The sequence below is a fragment of the Phycodurus eques genome, chromosome 21 (assembly GCF_024500275.1).
Source record: "Phycodurus eques isolate BA_2022a chromosome 21, UOR_Pequ_1.1, whole genome shotgun sequence".
Classification (NCBI taxonomy): Eukaryota; Metazoa; Chordata; class Actinopteri; order Syngnathiformes; family Syngnathidae; genus Phycodurus; species Phycodurus eques.
Genome location: NC_084545.1, coordinates 13,674,349 through 13,689,212, shown reverse-complemented (window position 1 = coordinate 13,689,212; position 14,864 = coordinate 13,674,349).

The following is a 14,864-nucleotide window of genomic DNA, read 5'->3' as shown; positions in this document are numbered from 1 at the left end:
ACTTACTTACTTATTTACTTACTTACTTACTTACTTACTTACTGCACTGGGGAGGTATGCAACATAATTGTGTCACCTGAATCATGTATAGTAAATCCATCCTAACGGGACCACTTTTTCAATTACATGTACACAGTTTTTAAACGTTTTTTAGAGATTTTTAAAATCCAAAATGATCTCACACACACAATCACACACAGACATAGGCCACGATGTACTAATTTCTCCTAAGCAATAAAGTGGAGAGTATTGTCTTTACCATGGCCAGCGCTCAGTAAAATCAATGACAGGCCACATAAAGCTCAGCCAAGGCTCTCTGAAACCTCGATAGTTTAAATGCCTGCAGGAAATATGTGCTAATAAATGAAAACACAATTAACAGTGCACACTCTCCCTCCACTGGACACTGATTTGACCATTGCAAGGACATACCCTGCAGTGTTTTTAAACAATTCAGGATAATTATATTTTCTTATGTACAGCACAGACAAATCCAGAAGGATGCTGAAGTTAACAAGGCAAAGCAGACTCGATGTTTTGGCCTTCCTCGTCATGCCCATTGGGATATAAAAATAGTATGATCTTTGAACTTCACCATAAATTCTCAAAGGATTACGATTATTGGAAGGAGGTGAATTGTAGGGCTGGGAAGTGCGCACCAAAGTTTATGCTTAGGGGTCGCTATAAAATCGATATCATAGATGCTGTTAGAGAATAACGAACGTTGCAGTTAAATTTTAATTGGAATCAGTTTACCATGAACATGACAGGTCAAAACAAATGTGTTTAGATTCAATAATGTGTTTCTACCAATTACAAGAGAGAATACAATAAGCCCACCACCAACAACAACAACAACAACAAAAAACATGATCATTATACTAAACAGCTCAAATGCATGTAGGGTTTGGTCTGTGTTTGCACTCCAAGTAAAAGCTAGACATGTTTGTCCTCCTAAGAAGAAAACAAATGACCATTCACTCCATCCTACAGTAAATATTGCACTGAAGAGCTGAGAGCGGCGGTTACACAGGAGATTGGATTGCTTCTCAACCACCAAATCTGTGGGAAAAAATGTACTCAGACAGTCTAAACCAGAGGTCCTCAATCAGGCATACTCATTTCTTTAAGAATCCAGACCTACGGTACGATCATTTTGATCAATCCTTTATTCATCTGTGTGTGTGTGTGTGTGTGTCAAAATATTTGTGAATGAACTATAATACGATTGCAAATTATGATGTTACTGACCTCGGCTTGCATACATTTTCCTTTCTTTGACTTTTAATTGACGACCCCTAGTTTAAACTCAGTGTCTTATTTCTGAAGTTTAATCTTCTTCAGGAAAAATCTAACCTTGACAGCTACTATGAGCTATTTGTTGTCATTTGTGTGCATTTTAAACTGTCTGTCACCCCAATCTCTATTGTTTATACAATATGGGGCTGTTTGCGTGAGGAATTTATCACAATTTAACTTTCCTCAGTATGGGACACATCGAAAGTGCCAGACAGGTGTGACTATCAACTTGTGCATGTGTGTGCATGTGCACATATTGGGCCTGGCTAGTGTGTGTTGACTATGGAGGTGTACCATGGGCCATTTGCAGCGGCCCAGTGCGCTTACGAAATTGCTTCTGGGTGTGAGGGTGCTCACAATGTTCTGGACCATTAGCTCAAATAAGTCACAGCCAAAACTCTTAGTATCTGTCTCACTGGCCAAATGACAAACTGCATCCTCCCCAATCCCAAACAGGTCGGAAGAGACACGGAAAGACAGGAGCTACAAAAATGGATGCCTAATACTGCTTCTTCCTGTAACTGAGTGCTCCAATTACACAGCACATTTGTGTGAGGATGTGATGATAAAAAAAAAACAACAATATAGCCACAATGACATGTTTTGCTTCCTAATAAAACTTTAAATTCATTAATGCAAATATAGATATGGATTTTGTTTTAGACACATTTCGTGTGATGTATTTGTGGCTCGCGCCCACAGTAAATTAACTTCATGTGTGTTACAACTGTAGATCATTATCTCCACCAATCCAGATTAAAAGGCTAGTTTTAGGAATAACCGAGTGGCATGTTGATATTGATATTGTTCCAAATATCATAATGAAAACATTTCTGCTTAATAATTACAAAACTTTAGCATGTTGATGAAAATTGGGAATATTTCAGCCTTGTCGGGGGTCTGCGCTCAATGATTTTTCTTTGTGTAAAACTATCATTAAAATTTCCCAAAACAATGAGGGCATTACTTATTACATTCTTACGTTATTTTATGTTATTAATGTTTTCTTTTCACAATAGTATGAGCCTTTCATTATGTACTTATTGCAACCCATTTAATATGGCACTCTCTCATGCTAGCTGATGAGCAGCCTTAAATCCTCCCATCAGCCAACAGACGGTCGTATCTCATAAAACTCTTGCAAATGTGCGTAGCACAACTGTCGGTTTGGCACAATACATTATTGAAAAATATTCCCTCTTGTAGTTTTTAAAAATCATATACTATATTTATATGCTCTTGTGAGTAGCAACCCTGCAGTTGTGTAACGTGAATTGGTGTTACAAGTTCAGACTTTGTGCGAGGCCATTAAGGCATCTGAATGTGACTAGGTGAGCGCGTGACTGGACGAACGAATCGAATCGGAGGTTGAGCGAGCGAGCTTGTTTGGAGGCACGGACACTGAGTTGACAACTAGAAAATATATCAATAACATCATCGATTAGTCGAGGTCAACTGACCTACCTTAGCGCCGTCAACTACAAAAAAATGGAAGCCTTACAAATCCTAGTGCCAATTTAGAGTAAAATGGCATGAAGTAAAGAAGAACTGAAACACAAAGCAAAAAAAAACAAAAAAAGCATGACAATAATTTTTTAACGGTAACTGTGCAGCCTGTTGTTTGACGATATGGTAAGATTTTGTGCAAAAGTAAACTAATTAGTTGTAAATTGGCATTTAATAAAATAACGTCCTGATTATATACTACTTTAAATTACTTCCATATGATTTCCAATTCATTTGCTCGGAGGGCACATCATTATAATATTTTGGATTCACAATGTTTTTTTCTTTTTCTTGAGCTAAGCGTCGCATTTCAGATTTGTGTTTGTTATTGGCGTTTTTAATGGAAATTAACATCTCTTTTAAAAAGACTAAACAGTGCCAGTTTTATACGCTCCCCACTAGTCCGTAAGTCTGTCATAAAAAAAGAACTGTTCACAAGTACAGCTCCAATTTAACAAGCTCAGAGGGAACATAAAAGAAGTTGTGTTTAAGATGCTTCACAGTGTGACCGTAGGCATCTGTGTTGGAGAGATAGCACCTGTAACTAACCTCGACCGGCGTGTAAATGACGAGTCGACGACATCGGCTTTGACCAAAGCTAGCCAAAATGTTTTCAACGAGAAAACAATTGACAGCAAGCAGAGGGGTACACAGATACAATTTGATTTACCTGTGTTCTTCAATCTTTTATGTGGAGACCCCAAACTTGCTTGACTGTGAAATATTGCCAAAGTCAAGAGAAAAGAAAAAAAGGGGAAAAAAAGAGAAACACAAAACTTTAATTAGAGCTAGAGAGGGAAAAAAAAACAGATACTTCACACCAGATGCTGGTGCTGACATCACCACACATCTGACCTGGCTCATATGTTCATTTTAAAAATCAAATTTGGCCCTTGAACACAAAAGCACTAGGTTTCATGAAGTTGACGTAACGTATATAACGCACCAAAAAACTTTCCCACCACAAGAAATATGTATTCTATATTTACAGTAAATGTGTACTGTAACAAACAAAGTATGCCGTAATTAAGAATGCGAAATATCTAAAATTTGTACAACTAAGCACATATTTTGAAGCCCTAAATTTGGAAAAAAAAAAAGCGATTTCCTTATTGAAATGACTAATATTGAGTCGGGTGATAAATTGGAGCTTCATGAAGTAGGAAGGACTCAGATGAAAACACCTTGCAAGGTCACCACGTTAAGCAAGAGATTTAACAGTTAAAACTTCTAACCTGAAAGAAAAACAGCACTGAGTTGGTAGCCTGTGTAAAAGTGTCTGTGGAACTCCAACCTAACCACCTCATTTGTCTTCGTCTCGCCGCTGACGGAACAATGACTTTTGTTTAACCCCGTTTGATTTCCCTTTTAGAGCTGATCCCTTGACGAAGGGGGCCCATTATCGGAGAGGCATGTTTCACTAACGAGCGATCACTAATGAAAGCTTTGATGCAGGATTAATTACACTCCAAATTGAATGTCTAATTGCTTTTATTCCCTTCCCATGAAATATGCTCCCGCTGCCACTTCAATGCCATCTGCTGTAATTAGAAAAAGGGAACAGTGATAGAGGGTAGGATTGGGAGGGGGGGGGGGGGGTGCTTTGTTTGGGGGGGATTGGGGTCACAGATGGATAGGTAGGTGTACAAGATGAGACCTGTTTCAGTCAGCAAAGTTCAGCCTTTCGTCCTATATTGTCTGTCTTTGATTTGTCTTTTACCCCTTGCTTTCCTTGCATGCCTTGATTGCGCCTCACTGATACACGATGAGCTTTTCCAATTGAACCCTTGCTAATTGCATCTCCTTATGAGTTAAGGCAAATGCATTCGCTAATTACATTTGTGCTCCTAAGACACAACGCGATTGATCAAGTGTGTATGATAGTGCATCATTACGGTGGTTATTTATCTCAATGACAGTCGATGTAAAGTAAAAAGAACTGTAAAAAGATGGTGGAAACATGACAGCATGATTGTTGTGATTTAACAGTCTTTCAGTTCAGATTGAAGTTATTGTTTTCTTTTAACAGATTTCCCCTTATTTTTAACTTTTGACTTAAATTTTTCATCAGCTTTTTAAGAAGCAGAGACAATAAAGGTCGACGATAAAGCCTAGAAATCATCAAACATATGTCTAAATTAAAACCCTTCATGCTAACAGTATATACCGCAATACAAACATAAGTGTAACAATTATAATGGAAGTAAATATTTCGGAATGGGTTATGTAGTTTCTTAGCTAAACTGGATGGATGAAAAAAAGTTAAAACAATACCAAAAAAAAAGATGTAATTTTGAGAACATTTATTGTACAGCTCCCAATAGTGCAAACAAACACAAATAACTGCTGAACATCTAAACATTGAACATACAAAAAAAAAGTCATATACTTTTGACCTCATGGGCTTACATATGCATAACATACTGAATCATTTCTCGTTTTCAAACTTGTGCGCTTGCTATGTACACAGGTATTGTATTATTTTCCCTTTAGAAAATAATTATATTAAATTACCTGCTAATTTGCGATTTATAGTTGATTAGTCTCCGCTGTAGCGTGTTTCCATTTGTTAAAAGTGTAGCGTACCACTAAAGCACTTATTCTACATTTCGTATTAGCATAGCGGGTAGCATGGCTTCTCAGTCTTGCCCGGTGTGTCACATGATTAGCTACTCCTCATCCTCCTTTAATGATAAAGATGCTTGTCAGCAGTGTAGCTTATTCGTTGCCATTGAGGTAAGGATTAGTGACTTTGAGGACTAGCTACAAAAATGTGTTTAGCCACACTAGTTAGCCAGCCGCAGCTCGTAGCTGGAGGGGGGAGCAAGGTAGCTTAGCGCCTAGCATTCCCCCAGTAGTTCCTGACTGTTCGACGTAGAAACATGTACGGCTGGCAGGTCCTCCAGCTCCATGTTCAGACATGTTTGAGGCCATTTTGACACTAAGCATTATCACGATTAGTCGTTAGAGTCCAAATCTATACCATTGGCAAAATATATACCGCACTCCCCAAAGACTGTTTGGGGCAAGTCTAACTGTAGCCCACTCACTTTGCTGTGAATTTGTATTCTTTTTTTTCCTTGGATCGAGTCATGAAGTTTTACAAGAAACGATAACCACTCCATTCATGAGTTCTTTATAGACAGATATTTATGCCGATACAGATGCACTTTATTGTCACTATCCAATGAAAGAATGTATAGTTAACCGTGATTTATCACAAGGGTCACGTCTCAGACCCACCCGCGATAGACAACAATCCCAAATTAGAGAGACCAAATAAAAACATGTATTAATAGTTCTACCTCTTAAACTTATTAAAACACACTTTTTAAAGTACAGTATTTCCTTAGCACCTATCATATTGGTCTGGCCGAAGAATGCACAGTTAACCGCGATTTAACACAAGGGACACGTTTCAGACCCACCTACGATAGGTAAAAAGCTGCGATTAGAGAGACCTTAATAAAAGAAAACTTTTTAATGAGACTGCATGCGGTAGAAAAAAGAAAGAAAATTTAAAAAAAGACTTGGTTACAGTGGCAGTTTAAATATATTTGACATCTTTCTGGAAGTCTCTTTTACAATTGTATTTGTACACGTGGCATATATTGTAACTGCATTTATTTACATAAACTTCAAGTGAAATATGAAGTTTAATCTTCCTGGAGCACTTGACTTACGACAGCCTCTGACACTATATATATATATATATATATATATATATATATATATATATATATATATATATATATATATAAATATACACACAGAATGGTGTATTTCGATGACTGATGTGACGCTCGCAGTGACGGAGAATTTCCATTCTGTGCATTTATCGATAAAGTCTTCTTAATTATTTTGGCTACATAGGCGGAACAACATTACTATATTTGGAAAGACCTTTTTTTTGTTTTTTTTTGTTACCAGCTTCAGTATTTGATGTTATTAGAGATTGTCTACCTAATTTGGGCTGATGAGTGATTACTTTGCAGCACATGGACATGTCATCTGTTCCCACTTTACCCTAAAAAAATAAACATCTGGGTTATGCCATTTTTTTTGGCCGTATAGAAGGGCATGTACAAGGCCAATAGGTGCGCCATCCGGCTTTTATATTTCATAATAGTATTATGTTCTTGAGCTCACATTAGCATTCAAGCGAATGAACGCGTGGCAGGTGTGCCTAGTAGCAGCGCATTGCTTGTGTCGGATGAGACAATGACAATTATTGTCAGCAATTGTCCTCCCAGAAAAGATGACAGTGTTCAATAGCCACGCTGTATGTGTCTTTGTATACGTGTGTGTGTGTGTGTGTGTGTGTGTGTGTGTGTGTGTGTTAGATGGACTCCCCGAGGAGCAAATGGCTTTAAGCAACACAAGCGTCTGATCAATACATCAATATTCAGCTTAGAAGGTCTGACGACACACACTTTCACACACACGCACACATAAACAGACGCTCACACACACTTGGAAACACCCGCGCACACACGCTTCAGGCTCGGCAGTGTGTAACCCCTAGCAAATCAATTCTATGCCAATTCTATGATAGTGACGCCACGCGCCGCCATCATCGGAGATGTGTCTTAGACTTACACACACACACACGCACACACGCACACACAGTTATAAAAGACTGGAGTCCACAAAGACAGCTTTGATTAACATCTTGTCCATTCTTTACCAGAGACAAATCCTCCGGCGTGTGTGTATGAACGCACATGCACTTGTATCTTCTGACCTCCTGCCTGCAGCTATAGCATATTGGATGGATGTCAGCTTATGGTGGCATCTGTATTGTGTTTATTGTTATTCTAATGAGAGGCGCAAACAACAGTATGGAAATCACGGGAGATAAAGCTTGTGTCTTTGTGATAATCCCACTGTCCACGCTCCACACACACACCGATTGGTCACAGTTCGAGGTCTGGCTCGTCAGATAGCAAGGTGCGGGCGTGTGCGTCAAGTTGTGCGATTATTTGAAAGAAAGACAGTAAGCGGGCTGACCTGACATCCATGAATCTTCTAGTAGAAAATCCATGGCCAGTTGTTTGAACATGCATTTTTCATATTATCATAATCAAAAAGGTTGTTTCTACAGAGGAACTGCAAGAGTGGAACTCTTTAACGCTCGTTGTGTTTTCAGGAAAAACGTAACATAAAAAATGTCACAATGCTCACCGTCAGCACACCTGACTAAGACCTCATTTCAGTCAGAATCAAATGACTAATGTGTGTGTGTGTGTGTGTGTGTGTGTGTGTGGGCGCGCACATGCATGCATGTGGTTGTGTCCATGTACTTTTGTCAGCATGTTTGCGTCATATTAGTTGGTGATGATGAGTAATGAATCAGTAACAGAAGCAAGGTACTGCTAATCAATGCTTTTGGGGCAATATTCAAGGCTTTATAGCCTGATTTGTGAGCCTGTCACCACATCGGACGTGGAGAGGGTTTGGTGTGTGAGAAATACCTGGCGCGATAAACCTGTATTTTGAGAAGAACTGCTGATGTTCGTTCTTTTTCTTGGAAGTTGAAGGCTCTTCCTCTGTCTCATCATTGGGCCATTTCCCCTTGTTTGTTTTTTACTCATTTATGCTATCTTGTGGGATTACTGTTTTACTAGCGTATCACATGTCAAACGTGTTGATGAGTACAGAGGTACGGGCGGCTGCACCTGCTTTTGAACAAAAAATAATAATTCAGACTGTGTTAATATATAGTTGTGGTATAGTAGTGGTTGGAGACCGTTGTTGCAGACTTTTATGTTAGCGTCTCACATTTGCTTGTCACTTGTGATCTATAGTAAGCTTGATATACACATCTGTTGTTTTCACATTTCACAAAAGTTGATTTTCCTTTCACTCTAAACTTTAAACTGTAACAGTTTATCTCCTTATTCGTTGTTTTAAGTCACGTTTTATTGTATTTACGATATAATATGGCAATTGCTGCCCGATTTACTGCTGCTAAACAAACTACAGAAGGCGTCTTTAAGTGCCTAAGTGCCAACAACTGCTGCTTTTGAATGGAGGTGTAATTCCTTCAATTTTAGTTTTTGATTTATGAGATGTTGGATACTCTCTGGTGGCACGGTGGCCGACTGGTTAGAGCGTCAGCCTCACAGTTCTGAGGTGCGGGGTTCAATCCCCCGCCCCGCCTGTGTGGAGTTTGCATGTTCTCCCCGTGCCTGCGTGGGTTTTCTCCGGGCACTCCGGTTTCCTCCCACATCCCAAAACATGCATGAATTGGAGACTCTAAATTGCCCGTAGGCATGACTGTGAGTGCAAATGGTTGCTTGTTTCTATGTGCCCTGCGATTGGCTGGCAACCAGTTCAGGGTGTACCCCGCCTCCTGCCCGATGACAGCTGGGATAGGCTCCAGCACGCCCGCAACCCTAGTGGGGAGAAGCGGCTCAGAAAATGGATGGATGGATGGATGGATGGATGGATACTCTCTCTCTCTCTCTCTCTCTCTCTCTCTCTGCCTCTGTCGCTCCATCTCTCTCTTTCTCTCTCTCTCTCTCATTCTGTTCACAAGACCATTCAGTGAAGTATGCATAATTCGATTGCATATCGAGATGATGCAATTCAATTACACAGAGGCATTTAAAGCAATCACTCTTGTGTTCTTCATTCATAGAGGTGACATCATTTTACCATTTTCTGAACCACTTAGCCTCTAATGAGCCAAATGAAAATGAAAATGGAAATGGGGCCATAACAGTATCACAACAGACTATGGAGAGTTAAAAAGTTAAACGGTGGCTCTGTTTACAAAACTTTAATTAACTGTCTTGTCACCGATGAAAGCTGCGTAAGAGTGGCTTCTTGTAGTGTGACATAATCCACGATCAACGATTTTGGCCCTACGATAGCCGCAAGAGACCAAAGTGAAAAATCGAGCATGTTTGATTTTTGGAAATCTTCTGTGTAATGTGACATATTAACGATAACTCTCCGACAGCGCATATTGACGTTGACTCATAGGATTGTGTATTGTGCCTCATTGCCTCCCTTGCTTGCCGTTGTCAACATACTTGGTCGCCATTGTACTCACGCGCACATACCAATGTTTACCGAAACGTTAGAGCAGTGGTGGACAAACTACAGCCCGCGGGCCACATCTGGCCCAATATCATTTCAATTCGGCCCGCCAAAGATTGGTAGAGAATCGCCCAAATCATATCTAAATCATGACAGCATTCGTTTGACCTTGTCCTGTAATGCCAAGTGGTTCCACCAGGTTGTCCTGTAATGCCCAGTTCCTCCACCAGGTTGTGCTGTAATGCCGAGTGGTTCCACCAGGTTGTCCTGTAAGGCCCAGTGGTTCCACCAGGTTGTCCTGTAAGGCCCAGTGGTTCCACCAGGTTGTCCTGTAAGGCCCAGTGGTTCCACCAGGTAGCGCAGTAGGTACAGTGATGCATTGACTTGACTTTCGTTGTTCTGTTTTTAATGTGCTACTGCTCTGAACCCTTCTTCAACCACGAGTTGGCCAAAGAAAAGAAAAGTCGACAGACACTGCCGAGTGTTTAATATCGAATGGAGTACGAAATACCTTTTCACTGAAGTCCGATCAAAGGCTTTATGCCTTTGTTAAGAAACCATTGTGGTTTTAGAGGAATATAACATCAGCTGTCACTTTTCTACCAAGCATGCTGATTATGCTAACAGCCAATCAACGCAGGAACTGATGGCTACGACTCAGCGGTTAAAATCAAGCTTGCAGGCTCAGCCAAACACCTTTATCTGACAAACTGCCATCCAAGATTCAGTCACACAAGACCCTGAAACAGCACCACGGGAGCTGCAAATGGAACTGATGGCTCTCCAATGTGATACTGTCTTAAAAGAGAAGTTCAGTTTTATGCTTCATTAAGCGCAGACAAATTTCCAAAAATCCAGAAGATGGCACAGAGGATGCTGGTGGTGTTTGGCTCTACATATGTGTGTGAACAGACTTTTAGTGTGATGAACACCAACAAAACATCCTACAGATCCCAGCTGAGTGATGAACACCTCAGATGTGTTCTGAGAATTGTCACAACAAAACTAACACCAGACTTTGATGTCCTGGCAAAAAAAAACAAATCAACAAAACAACACTGTTGCCGTGAAAAATAAATCTAAGTATTAACACTACAATGCCTGTATTAACACCACAATGCCTTTGTTTGTTTGTTTGTTTATTTTTTTTATATGTAAGCATCTGGTCATGGCTTGGCCCGCCTGTCAAATTTTAAAAGTCAAGTGGCCCCTGAGCCAAAACGTTTGCCCAACCCTGATTTAGAGCATGGATCGACAGAATGCCAGTATATTTATGTTCAAACGTTAGTGCTAGCTGGCTACATAAAGTTTTGCTGTCTGCTTGCGATCTGTCTTAAAATTATGTGAACATACCTGTACCACAAGCTCACCTCGAATAGACAGCCCAAAAGTCATCTCCCGAGTACTCTGGATGACACCAAACATTTGTTTTCCTCCTTTTTGTTCTTTTTCCCAACACACAATGCTGTAATCCGTTGCTGTTGTTGTTGTCGCCATGGTAACGGCATCTCTAGAGTAAAGCAAATCAAGGTAAAAATATATACCTTTTGTCTTAGAAATGGCTTCTATTATAAAAAGGGCATGAAAGTATGCAAACTTACTGTGCGGCTCCATGCCTTAACTGCAAGTTAGCTTGTCCGTGTGGCATGTGTTCAGACTGCACTTTCATTTTCAACAGGTTTTCTGCTGCCGGTCAGAAAAACACACAACTTGAAAATGGCATGAGGTGATATTGGAGGAATAAGAAAACCTAAGGATTAATCCACTGATTCCCATAAGGGGTGAGGGCGACTGGAAAGGCTGAAAAGTAATGAAAATAATTCTTTTAAGATTTAACCTTTTTACAGGGTTTAACCTTTCAGAAGTCACCAGACACAAGCACTATCCCTGAGAAAGCTGCTGGATGTTTTATTTACGGCTTGAGATGAAGAACAGCCCAGCCTTCTTTATGCCTATATTCAGCCTTGACAGACCGCATACCCTCTACTGTACCCAAATTTGTCAATAACAACTGAAAAAAATGCAGGGCTCAATGAAGTCTGATGCTCAGACTAATGAATATTTTCTTGCACTCGGTGGAGGGAATATTCTTGAATTCAAAATCATGCTGAGCCCTCTCACTTTTAAAGTTTTATCAAAAGGTTTTTTTTGATACTGCATATTGTGATGTATGGGTCAGTCAAGATGGAAAAGAGAACTACAGTGCAGGTTTTCCAAACTTGGCACATCACAGATTGCTCTCCCTTTTCGTCACATATTTGCTTAAAGACAGGCCCAGATCAGAAAAAAAATATAATGACTTTATGTTGATCTTTTTTTACATCAAGGATTACAACCATGTTGAGTAGCCGGCAGATATTTTGACCCACAACTATTGGTGTGCTTTTCTGGGAAACTTTAAAAAATGTGTTAAAGAAATACCAATCAACGAATCAAACAAGCAACCAACCAACCAATTAATCAATCACTCAATCGACCGCTTATTTATATTGCACCTTTCATACTTAAAAAGCACACAAAGAGCTTCAAAGTGCCCATTCCGAGCCCACCAAACACCCAAACTTAATATATATATTTAAAAAAATCAGATTTCATGATCTGAGAGTATAAAATAGAGATGTGTTTTGACAGTCGTGAACCAATCAAAAAAATCAGCTACAAATGAGTGGCAACGTGACAAGATCTCTTTTAAAATGCCGATTCTGGTTGGAATGGCCACTTCAATCTGACGACAACGCACCAGCAATTTTCAAGAGAAATTATTTTTTTTGTGTTCGAAACATTTGACATTTGTGGGAAAATGTTTGTGTGATCTGGTCAAATTAGAGTAAACAGTATTACTTCATTATTTATCGGCATATCTTACCAAAACTCCACATATGTATTAATTGACCGTGCTGAATTTGCTGATTTGGAAATTATTCCCTGACCTGTAAATAATTTCACATAATTACTCTATATATACAGGAATCTCGTTTGATGTGCGTCCAGTGTCCCTGACGCACAAAATGATGGCGGACGCAAAACACTTTGCGAATGTGCGTCTGCTGACGCACAACATCGCTTACCGACGTATTTGTGCACGACTTTAATTAAGCGGAAATGACACAACGCGCTTACGTCACGGATGCGTGGACGCGGAAGTGAAGCGTTTGACTTCGAAGCGCCAAGACAGCGGTTGCAAAATTCAAAGCCGAATTGAGAAGAGAGAGAAAAAGGACAAATGGCCAGCGTGTGGTCGCGTTTCATAGTGAAATGCGAGGCGAGCAGCCGTTCGTTGTAACACGGACCTTTTTCTCCGCTGAGTATGACGCCACGTCGCGGGTCCCAAGAGACGAAGGTGAAGCGCAAATCGGTGAGCTTAACGTCAGTCAACGTTACTAACATAACGTTATTATTATTATTTTATTTTTTTTCCCCCTTATCGTGACAAGGTGATTCTGTTCATTACTTTTATGGACAGAATTTGTAGGCGCAGCCGAGGCATAGAGACGAAGGTTCACTAAAAAAAGTTATTTAAATAACAAAAATTTGTGTAATGATTATGTTGACTAAATACTTAACCCCCGCTGAAGGTTCATAACATTTTTTTTCGTAACGGCAAACAGCAGTATTTCGAAGCACGGTAAAGTACTCAGACATTTAGTTGAACTTAGCAAAACATTCCAATATTGAATGGAGTCATTTGTGCCTTGGAGCTGCAATATTACCTTTTTATGTTGCTCAACTAACTGTTGGTGTCCAGCAAGGATAAGAGTTCAGGAAAACTTGGTCATTATGCTACAGTAAAACTATGGGACGTCAAGAAACGCTTCCAAGACAGTAAAATGTCTTTTAACAGTTTCCACTCCCTCAATGTTGTTTTTATGTGGCTATATTTATAACGGATAATAGACAGGATTTGTGAATAATCAGTGATAAATGATGAACAGTGCACTGAGGTGGAAAAAGAGAGAATGGGGTGACAATAGCCTTTAACAAAGAGGCTTATTAAACACCGGTTAAGGAAAGAAACTATTAAACATTGTATCCTTAATAAGTTACTTCGGCTGTATTCTATTAATAAACCAAATTGATAAAAAAAAATGTTAGCAAGATGCATGCCCTTATTTGTTCATCTTGATGCACAGTGATGCAACAAATTCGAAACATTTACACACATAAAAACCATGGCACGATGCATTTCATAATTTGTTAAAACCTAAAAACGAGCTGATAAATAGTCCGTTTATCATTTCATATCAAGCACAAGATCCAATCTCGTCAATGTGAGGCAGACTAAATAAAACATTGTTGCTTTAATAATCAATAACAGGAGCATACCATAAATAATAATAGTAGCATGAAATAAGCTATTTTCTGCTAGCAATCAGGCAGAAATTGAAAGACTGCCATAAATTTGAAATTGTATACTGTCATAGGTTTTCACTAGAGAGAAAAGTGTGAAAAATATCACAAGCAAACCAAAACATCAGCATCAATAGTTATTTATCAGATTGATGTGAATTATTACTTTCCATTTTGTGAATGGATTTTTTCACTGCCACATAAGGCTTTTATGTCATAGTTTCCAAAGTAACACAAAATATTACAATGATCTTTTTGTATCATTGTATTTAGAATATCAGCCAGTTATTCAGTCTTTCACAAAGCTGATATTAACATCAGAAAATGTGAGCGGTGAAAAATATAAACTGCATTGTTCATTGTGTGTCCCCTTATGTGTATTAATTAACTCTATTGACTCCACATGACACTGTGTTTGTTTGCCATCATGTCGACTTGTTCAACAGTACCGTCTGCATTTAAACAATGAAACCATCAGCTAGGTAACAAGAGTGGGGACAGCAGCTCGATACCGCTATGAGAGGTCTCCAATAATCAGCTGCGTTGGAGGCCGGCTGGACACGGCAAAATACAAGCAAGCAGTATTGACAAGGCGCCGGTTGTCTTCAATCAGCTTACATCTACTGGCAGGGAAATCAGCCACACTCCACACGGGCCCACAGTGA